The 15,441-nt window shown below is 39.9% G+C and overlaps 1 long non-coding RNA gene across 1 annotated transcript in view; it reads right to left on the bottom strand.

The window, feature by feature from the left end:
- Positions 1–4,442: 4,442 nt before the first annotated feature.
- Positions 4,443–15,441, bottom strand: part of LOC141744951 (uncharacterized) — a 257,857-nt gene continuing 246,858 nt past the window's right edge. The window contains exons 5-6 of the long non-coding RNA XR_012587632.1: positions 12,476–12,551; positions 4,443–4,739 (exon numbers count right to left, since the gene is read on the bottom strand). This is a non-coding gene — a long non-coding RNA (uncharacterized LOC141744951). The remainder of the gene's footprint in view (positions 4,740–12,475; positions 12,552–15,441) is intronic.

Genomic DNA, 15,441 nt, shown 5'->3' on the forward strand with positions numbered 1-15,441 from the left:
GGTTCATGGCCTAAATAAATGCTGAGGCATCGTGGACAAACTGAACTCCTGCATTTGGAAACAGATGTCTTTCATTAAAAAAGTATCAATGCTGTAAATGCCTGTAAAATGTGTTGATTGTTTGCAGAAAACATCATCAGTATTACCAAAATCCTGTGTTCTCTTTAAGATTTCACAGTGACATACAAACTTTCCGTGTGCTTTAGCGAGCAAAAATAGATAAAACACTTTATTTTGCAACCACATGAATTTGTCTCTGCACTCACATTTAGTTTGAAGGAATGCCATCAGGAGAGTTAATTTTTCTAAGAGTACATTTATTCTGTGGACAATAAATATTGACATTGAACAGGATATGAAGTTTCTTTCACCTTTACCTCCTGCAAAGCATGTAACATTTGATGATTAACATTCTTCCTCATCTTTCAATTTGATCCTACTTCTATAACCACAGAAATAAGCCACAAAGTTTACAGGAATACAAGCCATTAATTTCCAATGCTTGTAGGAAAAGAGCTCTTTGACTCTTCTGATATCTAAGGCGCAGTAGCATCATTTTGCCATTCAGGCCGGTACTACTCATGAAAAATAACCTTTCAAAGGCACATAAGGATTATCGCAGGAGTCTCTGCCGTCCAGTAAAATTCAAAACTAGCGAACATCCATTTTCCTGTTATATAGCAAGGAGTGATATTGTGATACAGTATGTGCAAAATGATTTTATGGCACAAGCTTATTTAAACACATCAAGTATTACGATATGATAAGAACGAAATTACTAACTGGTGGAATTCACAGGGCTCACCTCAATAGCAAGGGCTATCTACTAGGAGATGGCATCCTAGTTGGGACGTAGTTGGGACATCTTCATGATGTTACATATCAGGCAGTGAATCTCTGAATAAAGCAACAATTACTATCATTGAAAAATACCACTCTGCCAATTACATAAATATTTAAATCTTATACCTTTCAGTCATTAGAGCATGGGACTCTTAATGCCAGGGTCATAGTTTTGTGCCCCACGTTGGCCAGCCCGGCCCAAACCACGACAACCTTCCAGAAACTCTTATAAACCTAGTTAATATTTATCTTTAGAATATTTCAGGGAACATTTCAGATGACAATGGATGTTAGAAGAGGAGCACAAATAACTCCAGTGGGACCTCTGAACACAGCAATTAGAAGCTGTCAGGTTGATTCGGGAAAGATCAGGGAAGGATTTGATTTCATAGACGTAAGTATTTTTTTCTCCTTTGCTCTCTGTAACCAAGCCATGGGGAGCAGAGCTCATGTGACTCTATCAAAGACATTTAACTGGGATGCGTTACACACTTTAACTGACCCTGGCACAGAGGGCACAATCAGTTCTCTCTTGTTTATGCTTTTTCTGCTGTCCTTTACCAATATAGAATCACAGAATCGATTGGAAGAGACCTTCAAGATCATTCACCCAGCACTGACAAGTTACCACTAAGCCATGTCCCTCAGCACCACATCTACCTGTCTTTTAAATCCCTCCAGGGATGGTGATTCAAGCACTTCCCTGGGCAGCCTGTTCCAGTGCTTGATAACATTTTGGTGAAGAAATTTTTCCTAATATCCAGTCTAAACCTCCCCTGGCACAACTTGAGGCCACTTCCTCTTGTCCTATCGCCTGTTACTTGGGAGAAGAGACCGACTTCTCTACCCCCTCCTTTCAGGGAGCTGTAGAGAGCAAGGAGGTCTCCCCTTGGCCTCCTTTTCTCCAGGCTGAACAACCCCAGCTCCCTCAGCTGCTCCTCATAAGACTTGTGCTCCAAGTCACCCACCCATATAGCTGAAAACACCCTCCTGTGCTCCTTCGCCTAAAATAGTTTGAAGCTATGTCTTCTACTTTCCTGGAGAGTTGCCGACTACCAGGCTAGAGTGCATTCCTGGGGTAGAGGACGTTTGTCTCACTGTCGTCCCATTAAACTAATCCTTTAAGTATTTTACAAATACTAAAAAATTAAAGCAATTGGTTGGCATCATCTTGTAAAACAATCAGAAAAGGCATAAAGTTCTTCAATTTTTCCTTGTGGTTTTGTTAAACTACAAAGCTGAGAAGAGAATAATCACTGATAAAGCTCCAAAGCTAATCTCTTGTGGTCGCAGCCCATTTCAGTAAACACATGTTTTTCTTAGATCATCCATCTGTTTCAGAGACAACTACAGCTCTTTCCGTACACTACCCAGCACCAAACCTTCAGATTGTATAGTTTATATAGCCGTTACATTTTAAAAAAATATTTACTCTTCAAATAGCATAGCAAACTGTGGGAATGGTTTGTTATTGTCTGTAAAAGGAAATGCGAGTTAGTTATGTTTTTGTCTTCTTCTTTTAAACACTTCATTAAAAGGTTAATTTTCTTAATAGCGTTTTATTCCTGAATCTCTACACAAGAAAAAAGAAGTTATTTAAACTATTTTTTTGTCGTTTCTTATCAAGACAATTGGTTGCCATGTCTTGACATATCCAGTAGTTTCCAAATTCAGTTTCCTGAAAACAATAAAAAGATAAAATAAATAGATTTATTAATAAAAAGATAAATAATGAAAACAATACAAGTGCAAGAGAGAAAGCAAGAGAGCAGGTGAAGGCTTTAGCACCCAGCTGTGCTGCAAAATTGAGGAGTTCTCCATATTCTCCATAGCAGCAATCCATATTTGAGGCAAACTCAAATTTGTGTTCGTCAGTCACTGAAATCCAAAGTGGTCACAGAAAGTGGAGCAAATTCACTTATCCTGATAGTGGAAGAGCCAGTTTGTACAGACAGACAAAGCTTGGAGCCTATTTTTATAGTTGGGTTCTGTATAGATCTATTAGTACATCAGGTTTCCATTCAACACAGAAGTTATGCTCAGGCTTCATTTCCAAATGATGCCTAGACTAATTTCAATCAGTAAAATCCAGCCCAGTTCTAAAGTCTTGGGCACAGAAGATGCTGTTACTCACATGCACGCTTGCTGGTACAAACACTACTGTGTGCTACGACAGACGCGACGGTAGCTGCGAGTTACAGGACAGGGTCGCCTCCTGGGGCAGTCAGGATTCCAACAGCAGGAGCAGTCACTTGCGTGACCGTTTACGCTGCATTTTGCAAGTCACAAAGACGCCTCAAAGTAACTAAAACAGAGACTCAAGACCTGGACTTGCTCAGCGCGTCAAGAAGTGCATGGGCAGAGTACCTCCGGGACAAGGACCTAATGGCTCTATCTGACAGACCAAGGTTATTAGTCGTTCCACTTTATTCCATCAAGTTTATTCACGTACTAAAAATAAATCCCATAGATGTCTTTTACAGGTTGAAACATAAAAAACTAATAGATAAAGAATTTCTCTTTCAAGTGACAGTTCAGAAAATTATTCTTTTCAAAATTTGAAATGTCATTTATGTCTTGGCTTGAAATAACTTCTAATGTATTGCATTTAGAACAATCCCTTCACTAGAGTATCTTGCAGCCCACAATATAATCTGCATTTTTTTTATTCAGTACACAGGCTGACTTTGATGGGTTTTCCACAACCCTCATGCACAAATAACCATGAGATGCGGACGCAATGTGTAAAAACCTCATAGTTTGCATAGAAAAAAATTGTAATACATATTTATACTTACGCTGTGGTTTCAGTACAGATCATATTAAATATCAACAGATTCCACATTTGTAAATGTAACAGGAAAGCTACTTTAAAGCTGCACACTGGAAGCACAGTACCTCAGCTGCAGCCACCTTTCAGAAAATGGAAAGGACTTTTAGGAGAGGGATGCAGCAGCAATTCAGACCTCTCTGTGCCTCTCTGCTGGAAAGACGGGATGCAATAGCTAAAAAAATTTGAAACATTGGAAATGTTAGTAAAAAAAAAAAATCCTTCATGGGGAAATTGTTTTTCTCTTGGTAAAAAACACAAACTGTTCAGAGCACCAGTGATCATATAAGGCTGTCACTGGATAAACTCTCATCTCAGTCAGGATGATGAATTCTGTCTGTCTCATCTTTCAGCTGCTTCTGGGTAAAACAATCTGAAATTCCAACCACTGAACGCCCAGGCAGGAAGAACCAGGGGTGGCTCTTCAGACCACTGCAGAGCCCTTGCCCCTATGGAGGGTGCCCACCAGCACGTCCCCACCAAAGACGAGGCCCAGCCTGCTGCTGCTTTGTCACAGCCTTGACTATCAGTGGGCTTCTCAGTCATCATCTCCTCATCAATCTCACTGGGTTTCTTGGGAAAATGACTTTGCGGTGGCAGTGAAAGAGCAAAAAAAAAACCTTTCACACAAGATTCCTTCCCTTTTTTTATTAACATAAGCTGGGCCATTGCTACCGTTATAGTTAATTAAAACATCACTTTGCAAGAGCCTACTTTGTTGAAAGTTTAAGACAGAACGATAGCACAATTCTTTAATAAAGCTAAAAGAATGACAGTGAAAAGAGGGAGTCTGCTGACAAAGCAGTGAGAAGTAAGAGCTAAAGGGGCATAAAATACATTGAGGTTATAAGAAATGAAAAGGGAATTTAATATTACTGTGTGACAAACAGAGTCTACATTTATTCAAGTATTATTCAAGTTTGTCTCTCTCCTTATAAGGATAAGCCTACTCAGCGGTATCTTTTGAAGTGAGTTCCCATGGCAGGGAACAGCGGCGACAAACAACTAAACCCCGCTCCTGTCGCATCAGCAATGGGCAGCCAATTCATACAGGATACTTGAGCCCCTGCCAAGTGATAAAAGACATTTCAGTTCAAGAAAAGGCACCTTGCAACAAGACAAAGCAGGTGTAACTCTATTAGCCTAAAACACAGCATCACTACATTGAGGATTAATATCCTGGAGAAAATACTGTAGAAGACCCTGCAGAGGAGGTGTTCTGTCACTGACTGTACCTTCCCCGTCTACGCCGTGGCTGGGAAAGCACTAATCGACTGCAGAGCCGTACCTTCAGTCAAATACTCTCTCATATGCTGGAATCCAGCTGCCAGTGTGATTAGCTTCCTCCAGCCCTGGAGACAGAGCAAGTGAAACTAGCTGGAGTGACTCGCCACGGAGCCAAGAAAATCAAGTACTTTGAATATTTTGCTTCATCAAATCAAATCCCACTTGAAAAATAAGTGACCAATCACTCTGACAGAAGACTTGGTTGAGGTTCAGCGCACACTGTGGGCGATACGAAAAGCTTGAGGAGAGGTTGTCTTGGCAACATCATCTGATTCATATTTAAAGATAAAATCACTCTCCAAAGCTAACTTAGAGTGGATGACGGAGATAGGAAAAAAAATGTAGGCATTCATAACGTCTTCATAGCAGAAAGCACTGCCTTCTGTCAGTTGCCTGAATTATTTTGGGACTGTTTGGTGTGGTTTCCTCTGTTCATTGTACAACGTTCTTTTTGTAGCAACTATTAAGATAAACAAATAAGTCTTCAGTCTAGAAAAGCACAGCATAAACTCCTCGAAGTTACTCATCATGGGAAACAACTCGATGCTTCAATATCTAAAGTACTACTTTTTTTAAAAATATATTAACACACCAGCAGACAATCATAACAACATTGCAGTATAGCCATGTTCTCGCTATCAATTTGTGCAGGTACATACTTCGTAAAATGTAGAGACTGGTAAAGATTTTTCACCCTTTTTTTTTTTTTTTTTTTAAACTGCTCTTTGTATAGTCATTGATTTTAAGGGCCTTAAATGACATGTGATTTCTTCTGCGAAGAATCTCATTAGGCCTGGGTCTGATGAATTGGGCAGGAGAACCCATGAAATCCTAGCAGGCATCAAGTCAGGATACGAGCACACACCCCACAGGACAGAATGGCAACGCCAGAGTGTGACTCGCTGGATCCCACCAGGTATCTGGTCAACCTATCCAGGTACTTCCAGCAGTAATCTCTTAGGGTAGAAATTCCAATTAATTATCATGTTTAGTAAATTGATCTTTTGCTAAAACGTTCTGCCTCTAATTTCATCAGAATTCTCCTTGTTCTACCTTAGAGGAATATAGAAAATGCCTGATTTCGCATACTCTTACTTCTTGTACTTGTCAGGATAATGAGAACATAGCTAAACTGCAATGTCTTAAGTTATTTGTCTCTTTTCCAAGTCATTTAACACATAAAGGGAGGAGAAAGGGGAAAAAATAAAAGTAATAAACCTACATTTCCCTCATTTCTCTGCATTTCTTTTCCCTGTTTTTTTTTAATGGATGACTGTGCTCAGCCTAAAATTCCACATGAAATCAATTCCAGAAGAAAAAAGCAAAAAAGGTTTACAAAGTTTTGCCATGCCATTTCAATCTCCCTTATCAAATACTTCAGGACTTTTTTTCTCTTTTTTTTTTTTTTTTTTTAATATCTGAGCTCCCATAGTCACACACAGGCAGTTACAGCAGCAGCTTAAACAACATTCAAATATTTTTCCCAAGCAGGCGCACTTCTCTGTGACCTCAAAGTTAGGGGTTTATGTCTTCCAGTACTCATTAGCTGCCGCCCATTTGCCATACCGGGTGTTTTTGTAGCCAACAGGCTGCTCATTGTCCTGGCAGTCTAAGGTCATGGAGCAGTGCCTCCCTGTCAGCTCTGATCTCCATTTTGTCATGAGCTGATAACGATTTACTGATGATCACTTTTCTCCAGATCATTAGCTCTAAGCCAACTACCTCAAGACACTCCCAACTTTTTGTAACTTGACAGCTTCTACCCCTTCTATCTCACTGGCACTCTCTATAGCCACACAGTGCTTAATCTCTCTTCTCCAACTTTTCGTCTCCTCAACAGCCTCTTGAGGGAACTACTGCCAGAATTTGAGGAATTGTAGTAAATTGGTGAAGATTGATTTAAACACAGGCAATGTCTTCATCAGATCTTTCAGTCTGTGAATCACAGAAGTTCCTTAATTCCCCTCCTAATAACAATTTGTCATGCCACTGTGGAGAGGTTCACTGCTGCCTCATTCCCAAGCTCTGCTGAGCACTAAAGATGTGCAGTTTTTCCATCAGTCACCCAGCCCACTTTCCAAAGCAACCTTTTTACTAATTTCACCATTTTGACTTGAATTTCTTTTTTATTAGCTATCTTACTTTTTTCAGCCCTGACTTTTAGCAGTACCATGCTAACAGATGGCACAATCCTTCCCTCAACAACAAGAAGTCTAACAGTTTTATAAAGGTAGTATTTTCTTAATGGGAACGAACAGGTGGGCAGACCAGAAGGATGCAACAATTACATTTAACTGGCTGGAAATAAAGGATGATCCCAAATACCTGCTGCTAATGCAGAATAAGTCTCAGCTAGAGCGACCATGAAAAGAAGTGCAATTTAAAAAAAAAAAAAGACAAACCCAAACTCCCTACACACTTGAAAATGTGAAGAGCAAGAGCCACTGACTGTCACTGCAGCCACCTCTGTGCTTCTGCAGGGACAGGCAATGTTCTGACCTCACGTACATATCGGATGGCAGATAAGCTGCAAGGTGATTGCTCTTGATTGACGGCTGCTGAGGTGGCTCAGAGACCCTCAGGAGAGCACCCTTTTTTTGTGGGATCCTACTTGCCTCCGTTCAATCCCTCAAAGAAAGCTCTGCCCATGTTCTCCAGGAGTACACTCCCAGAGAGGAATCCTCATTAGCAGCTGATTTATGGAATTATTTTATAAAGACATTTTCCCATTGCTTCCGCCTAAAATCGCTTGCCCCTATCTCTCCTGAGTTCTCCTACGATGCAGGCCTTCCACGGCAAATTAATACAGGACTGTGTATGGTCTATCCCCTGCAAGCTTTATCTCTGCTCAAGGTAAGTGATAAAGTGGAACATAATTACGTACCTCAACATCATCAGCAATTAGGAGATATGGGGCAAAACCAGTTCATACTTGAAGAAGTGAAAAGACTGGGGAAAAAAAATGTTGGGAAGGTTGCAAAGAAAGGATGATTCCTAAAGAAAAGTTCGTTGTGAATACATTACAGTCAATAGTACTATTTTTCGGTGTAGGAATATGAGGCATACCTAGATAGGTAGGAAAAAAAAAATTAAGCATGTTCTTTTCATCTTGCCTCCTAAATGTAAATAATACATAAAAATCACTTATTACATATTTATTATGTCCTTTAGAGAAGAGACTATATCTACTGGTAAGGGCAGGATTCCCGCCCACGGCCCTTGCTTCTCCTTTGCCATGAACCAAAAGAGAAAAGTTATGTGAAAAGAAGGCTTCGGGACCAGAGTTTCTCAGGCGTTCAGCTGTTTAATGTTACAGACATGTGCCTCATGGGATACTCAGAAGATTCTAACCAAGCTACAGAGCAAGGGGACTTCACTATCTGGCCCACAAAACTGTGTCAGGCATCCAGCTTTGCAGTTCAATGCCTTCATAGTAGAGCTTAGTAAAATATGGAACTTACATCCCATTTAATTTTTGTTTAAACTTGTGAGGGACAGCTACTTGTTTGGACCTCAGTATGAAAAATACTGTGTTCTGACATTTTCCACCCAAAGAATGGCTGCCATTTCTCTCTCAGCCTTCTCTCTGGATTCGCTGCATGGATGAGAAGAGCCTGCATCAGCCCCGTGCTGAACCGCAGTGCCCTGGGCCAGTGCTGCCTCCTGAGCGGTACCACACAAATGGACGCCTCAGTTTTCCCCTCTGGACCGGGCATCGCTTTCTGGGATGCACTGAGAAGTGCAGCTGGAGGGAAGAATCACACCGCATTAGGAGAGAGGGATTTTGCAGAGAGCTTGACTTGGGGGAGCAAACAGGGGCATGAACTGAAGCATTGGTAACAAAGTACTAATAGAGAAATACTGCTAAATTGATATGAAAGGAAATGTTTGTGGTTTTTGCAGGCTCAGAAGTAAAATATTGGAATTGTGTTTTAAAAGACCCATGCCAAAATACTCTTACATTTATCTGATAAAAATGACCATCATGGAAAAATCTATTTTCCTGAGAGAAGCTGCAATCTTTCAGGGAGTTCCTCTTCCGTGAGAAAATTATTCAACAAAAAATTCCCTGCCAGCCTCAGAAACTATCTTTGAAAACTAGTCCCTGTTATTCAAAGGTACATTGCTCTGCCATCAGTGCCTTCCGAGCCCTTTAGGGGCAAAAGAAACCCAAATATACCCCCCTATAATCAACGGTGTAAAACTCAATCTAGTGGACAAAGGACTGATGTACTTTATCCAAAGCAGAACTGCAGAAAAGCTTAGTTTTTTGCTCTCTCCAGTTTCCCCTCTTTAAACAAAAGAAAACTGATTAAGACCAAACAGGTTAAGTAGAAGCCACTCCAAATCCTTCTTTTGAAGCCTATATTAATCATCAAGCTTTCTCATTGATTTTGGTAGAATGGTAACATTATACAGTTAGGAAACAACAACTAATCACGCTGGACTCTCTACTTGGGCTCTCTGATACTCTGCTAAGGTTAGAAATGTGATTAAGAGGCAGCTCTCAAGTCGCCTTGTCACTCTCAATTGCGTAAGCGTTACTGCACATACAGCTCATATGAAATCCCCCAGCAATGATGTACTACAAAAATCAGGAAAAACTTCTGAACTGCATTTACAGCATTTAAAAGAACTGACAATTTTCTTTCCCCAAATAAAAATATTTAGCTTGCTCAAAATATGAATGAAAAGTCTTTGAATAACTATATCAGTCAAATTATTTACAAAATTACAAACTTTGACGACCAAGTTTTTGTTACAGTACCTGCTAAACTTCCTAATAATGCCAACATGCTGTATATATGTACAAGTTTGAATTATACAGAGCATAAAACTTTCTGAGTTAGCGCATGAAAGGAGAAGCGTAAACCAAACAGTACATCACCACCTAAGATACGGAGTCAACATTTTTCTATTAATATCTGAATGGGTTTTATAAACGGGGTTTTAGGCAGTTGGACTAGATGATCACTGTAGGTCCCTTCCAACCAAACTATTCTATTCTATTCTAACTGACCTCTCTCTCATTCACGTTCACTCTTTCTCCCAAATGGCCTCTGTTCTGGAATTTTTAAAAGAAATTACACATTTGTAACAGATTTTGAATGCAGAAATTGCACTCGGTTATCCTAGGAGGAAATTACTGAAGCAATGACAAACATCCAACATATCTGCGAATTTCCCGTATTTGCATTCAAGTCACAAACAGGTAAAAAACCCAGTAAGTAAAAACAAAGACACAGCTTCTTACTAATACTCTTCAAACAGGAAAAGGAGACTAGCTTTCACTTAATTAATTTATTATGTCTTGTGAATCTTAAAACACAAATGGTATTTTAGTTTCATAGCATGCTTGCCTGAACAAAGAATTAATCATCAACATAAGGTATGGAACGCTTAGTTTAAATGTTGTGTAGGCTCCCATGGTAGCAGATTATTAAAAGTAAAAATAACTTCTACTGGACAGATAAAACACTGGCCTCATTTGGAGTGGAACATCCTTCTAAATATCAGCTGCCTTTGAAACTGAAAGATGACAATGTCTATAAAACTTTACTACAAACTAATCCGAGAGATGAACTGGTAGTTCTACAAAAATACATAAAACACTGTGCAGAGATATTTTATAGGGAAATGAACAGGATATGTTTTTATATACTTCAGCTTTATAATTTATTGGATGTCTGCACAGTATAAGTATACAATAAAGGAAAAGGATGTTTCCGCTTTAGCAGACTCATGAAGCCAAATGTATGAAAATAAACCGATCCCTGAAATTCTAGTAAATTTTTGCCTAATAAATATCATTTGTGAAAGATATCTGTCCAAATTTTTTTTATTTTGTAGGTATTCTTGTGCAACCTATTAAACTTAAATATATTATGGATTGCTTAGAATCAATTTAACAATTATATCCAGTATATTATTAAAAAATTGCAAACATTGAACATTTTTTTTTTTAAGGTATATGGTGTTAATGTTACCTGTTGAGAATGTAACCGCAAAGGTAACACAGGCTCTGCAAAAATCTGAGCAAATGCTGGACAAACCACAAAACCTGGATCCAGTTCACAGTTGTTCTTTGCTACCTTGGTCAAGTCACTGAATCAACCCTCTGCTCCAGTCCCCTTCTTTGGGCACCAGCAGTTGCTCGTGCGCTCAGGCAGGGCAGTGAGAAGGCCATAAATACATCAGGCCTTATGTAGGGAGATGGACAGCTCGTGAATTTTAAGTTTTTCAACATACATTATTTGTATTACTTTCAGAAGCTTAAGCTTCAGGTTCCAATGCTCAGTGAAAAATTCCCCAACATACAGAGTTGCAAAGATTAAGGTTAATTAAGTCTCTGGTCAAATAAAAACCTGTACTGCAAACACCACAAATGGTTTCCAGGAGCATTCATTGGGATTTCTATGTAAGCTCCCTTTGGCAAAGGAAGGATACATTTAGTGACCGTTCAGTCAACAGTCTGCTACTTCCATCCTTGCTGAAAGCATGTTCCAGTTACACACATCCAAGCACCTTTATCAAAACTGGGATCCCTTCATACACAAAATCTCCACTGTAAGAGGTTGGGTTGGTGGGACTTCTCATTAGGAAAGCAAAACGTGCCTTGGTCTTCACAAATTCAAACGAGTGAAACAACACGTCTGTTTTTACCATATTGGAGGAATGACATGTGAGATTACACAGTAGTTTTAGTCTTCTCCCATTACTTCCAGAAACTCTCCACAGAAGTCTTTCCTGTAGCAGTGTATGTTTGCATCATTTGCACAGGATTGTTTATCTGAAAAGCCTTCCTACACGATTAAATCACAGCAAGAGAACCAAGGAACAAAACAACACTGTACAGCTCTGTCCACAGACCACATCTTTTCCTAATTTGTTAGTCAGCTCAGGTCTAGGTGTGGAACAGACTGCTCAGATTTTCTTCATTTGCAATGTTTTCTTAAAAATGGGAAGCAAAATAGCCGGTTTAGTTGTTGATGCAAGCTAACTTTGCAGGCTCTGAGAACACCAGCAGCTTTCAGTGCAGGGCTGATCCCACTCCTGTCCCAGACAGGCTGCCGAGCACAGCCCTGGCAACTGCCCCCACTCTGCCTGCTCTACCGTTGAGAACCTCACCCTTTTCAGCAGAAAATGCAGAGTATAATTGCTTTTTTTCCTGACTGGTGGATGACTTTTTATAATTACTGTTACCTACCTTCTCTGTTGAAATACATTTTGAAATGCAATACACCTAAAGGTTACAGTAGGTATTAAAACGAATCATGTAACTAAATAATGGTAGTGTATACTGCACTTAAAGTAACCAGAAGACAACAACCAAATTAGAAATTTCTAAGACTCACTGCTGTTATCCTGGATTTCATTCCAGCCCCTCTGTTACGGATTTTGCATTTTGTAGTGTGCAAAATTACAAAGTGATTCACTTATCCGAGTACATAATCTGAATGGCCTTTCCAACCTGACAGAGGCATAAAACCCTCAAAAAAATCAGTACACACTCACCCATGCTGCTGCTGTTTTTCTTCCAATTTGCCAGTCCAATGCCTGTGCGAAGACGTCAGAGCAGCCAGAGGATTAACTAAAAGAGAACAAAAATCTGTTCAGTTTACTTGTAAAAAAGCAAACAGGTGCAAGATGAAAAATGAAAGTAACACTAATTCCATGAATTCAGGCATACTTGCTAGGAAAGTCTAGATAATAAGTATTTCAGGATTAATATTCCGCTTTTCTATCTCATTACACCAAAGGCTCTTTGGTATCAGTTTCCTATTCATGGTGGTGAATATTCTTTCCTAGGACATACCATTCAAGTCTTGTCTTTTCTGCTTAGACCTTCATTCACCATCCAGCTGAGAATCTGGACCAAAACATACATTTGTGGGAAATGTATCTAAACCGTTTTATGAACGGGTTCAAATACACTCGCTTCCCAAAACACAGAAACTTTCTCTTCCTTCACCCTTCTCTCCAAATGAAACCTTGCCATTGAGGTATAAGGCTCTAAAGGTTCATGTTTATTTTAGTTGCTCAAACACTATCACTGTGAGAAAAAAGAAAATAAAAACCCAAACACTTGGAAAAAGATGGTAGATGTGTATAGCACAGAAATCGGGGAAGCTCTGCTCTCATTCCTATGTGAGGAAAGGAGTGGAATGACAAGTCTTTTGTATTGCTGGAGTTTAGTGGGTAGGCCGCTACTGGCTATAGCTAATCATATATTTAGCAACATTAGCATGTAAGGTCAGCAATTAGACTGCTAAGGGAATTGGCATGCATAATCTAACTACATGTTAGGAGCTGTGAGCCAAATAATTTAAGAGGTGAACTATGGAATCACCCAAAACGCAGCAAAAAGGCACGTGAAAGACAGGAACCCTGCCATCAGCCATCACCCAGTGCAGAGAGGACATGAAAGCAACGTAACTGCCTTTGAAGACCAATTGTTTGGGTAATTATGTATTAGCTGCAGAAATGTCATGAACATTCTGTTAAATAAGCCCCTGCTTTCAAAGATGAGTCATAGCCCCGTCTCCCAGGAAGCTGAGCGAGTCACACCCCAGTTCCTAATTGGGGGTAACAAGACAGCAAATTCACCTTTCTTTCCTCCCAGCTCCCCAGGCTCCTTCATTGTAATGCAGTTCTCTCCCTGAGGAGCTTCACACTTTGTTAGGATGCAGTGTGCAAAATTCACAGGCAAATGATTCAAAATTGTGCTGCCTGAACTCTGGAGAGTAAGAATCAAGGGCCAGTAGGGATGGCACGAGCATGAGCAAGGCTCTATGTCTATGTGGGCATTCCTCCTCCGAAGAGATTAATGTATGAATGCAAAGAGCAACTCTTTTTCTCCTCTCTCCATTCCTCGCTGTGCCCCTGCAGTGATCGTGCTGCTCTAGCGCTCTCCCCCATGACACACGTATGTTGCCTTTTGAGAAAAAAAACTCTCTTTTGAAATTCACATCATGCGTGGGATTTTTTTTAATGCTGCTGAAAACTCTTGGTTACAATTCAGTATGCCTCTTAGGTCTTCCTTCACCAAAGGGTTACAGTCCTACTACACCCAGAAACTGAGCTGGCACACTTGGCTCACCTGCTTCCTACCTAAACGAAGTCTCAGTGAAGATACGGATTGAATTAGACTACTCAGTACAGCAGGCTGCAGAGAAAAACCCTCACCGCCAAGGCAAAATTCATTATTAGTAAATTATGACTTTATTCTATTGCGATCTTCCTATTTCTTGCTGGAGTTTCATTAGAACACACCTGCTTAACTTTTAAGTTGCTTATTTTAATAATTAAAATGCTTAGGGTCTTTTAAAGAAAATTTATTTTCTGTCACTCAAGCAGAAGCCATAACATTAATGGATATTGGCTTACACTTGTTTGTAAAAGGAAACACAGCTTTTGCAACTTTCATTTTGATTCAACTTTTACAGTTTATTTTATGAGAAGTTTCAAAAGATACATGTTAGTTGCAGAGATTTGTGTTCTGTGTTTGAAAACTCCAATTACACTTTCTAATTGAAAGCCTTAAGTGACAAATGTTAACCCAGTGCTCTACAGATATGAAAAGGAACCCAATAAATGTAGCAACATGTTTTTATTGAAGAACCGGAACCCAGTTACCTGATGCAACTGCTAACAGTTGCAATTCATCTTGCTACTGACTTTCAGCTCAAAGACAATGTTAGGTTTTAAAAAACAGGACAGTAACAAAACAAACAAAAAAGAAACATTAATATAAATTTCCTATTTCAAACAGCAAAAATTATGTAGGGTCAGACACTCATAAAATTCTACTCTCTGGCTTTGTCAGCTGCCTTTCAGAAAAAAGCAAGCCTACTCAAACCAGCCAGTTCTCCTCCTAATTCTCCTTATTGAAATAAATTACCTGGCTATGGGCAGGCTGCCCCACAGGAACAGCCCCAGGATCACGTGGCAGGGCCAGCTGCTGTATGGCTGCAAAGGGTTCACTTGAAAACCTCATTAAATTGGGAGGAGGGCTTTGGGGAGGGTGAAGGACAGTTCGTAACTTCTTCTGCTTTCCTTCTTTTCAAGCTTCCCTATCGGTCTCCCCAGCACCCACAAGCAGTGCATTCAATCACTGCATACTAAACCCTCCACACGACAGTGACGTAGTCAGGAAGATGACTCCTAAGATAAATAACTCCAAACGAGTGAGACCTTAATAGTATAACCAAAATACCAGAGCCCAGCTGGATAACTGAAGTAATCAGAAGGTACTTGTAGTCCTCCTTGCAAAACACGGTGTAGGATAAAACACCTGCTGACTTGCCTGCTCCAAGCCTTCTCACACCTGTCAAGCCTTTTCTACAAGCAGTTTCTAGGGAGCTCTTTTTTTGGCTGTTCGGGTTTTTTTTAAGTGGATTGTCATTTTCTGGAACCACCCTCCTAAGCATACCAGACACACTTCTTGTTTACAGTTCACTTAGATGCTTGCTTGCTTTGTG

The sequence above is a fragment of the Larus michahellis genome, chromosome 6, assembly GCF_964199755.1.
Source record: "Larus michahellis chromosome 6, bLarMic1.1, whole genome shotgun sequence".
Lineage (NCBI taxonomy): Eukaryota > Metazoa > Chordata > Aves > Charadriiformes > Laridae > Larus > Larus michahellis.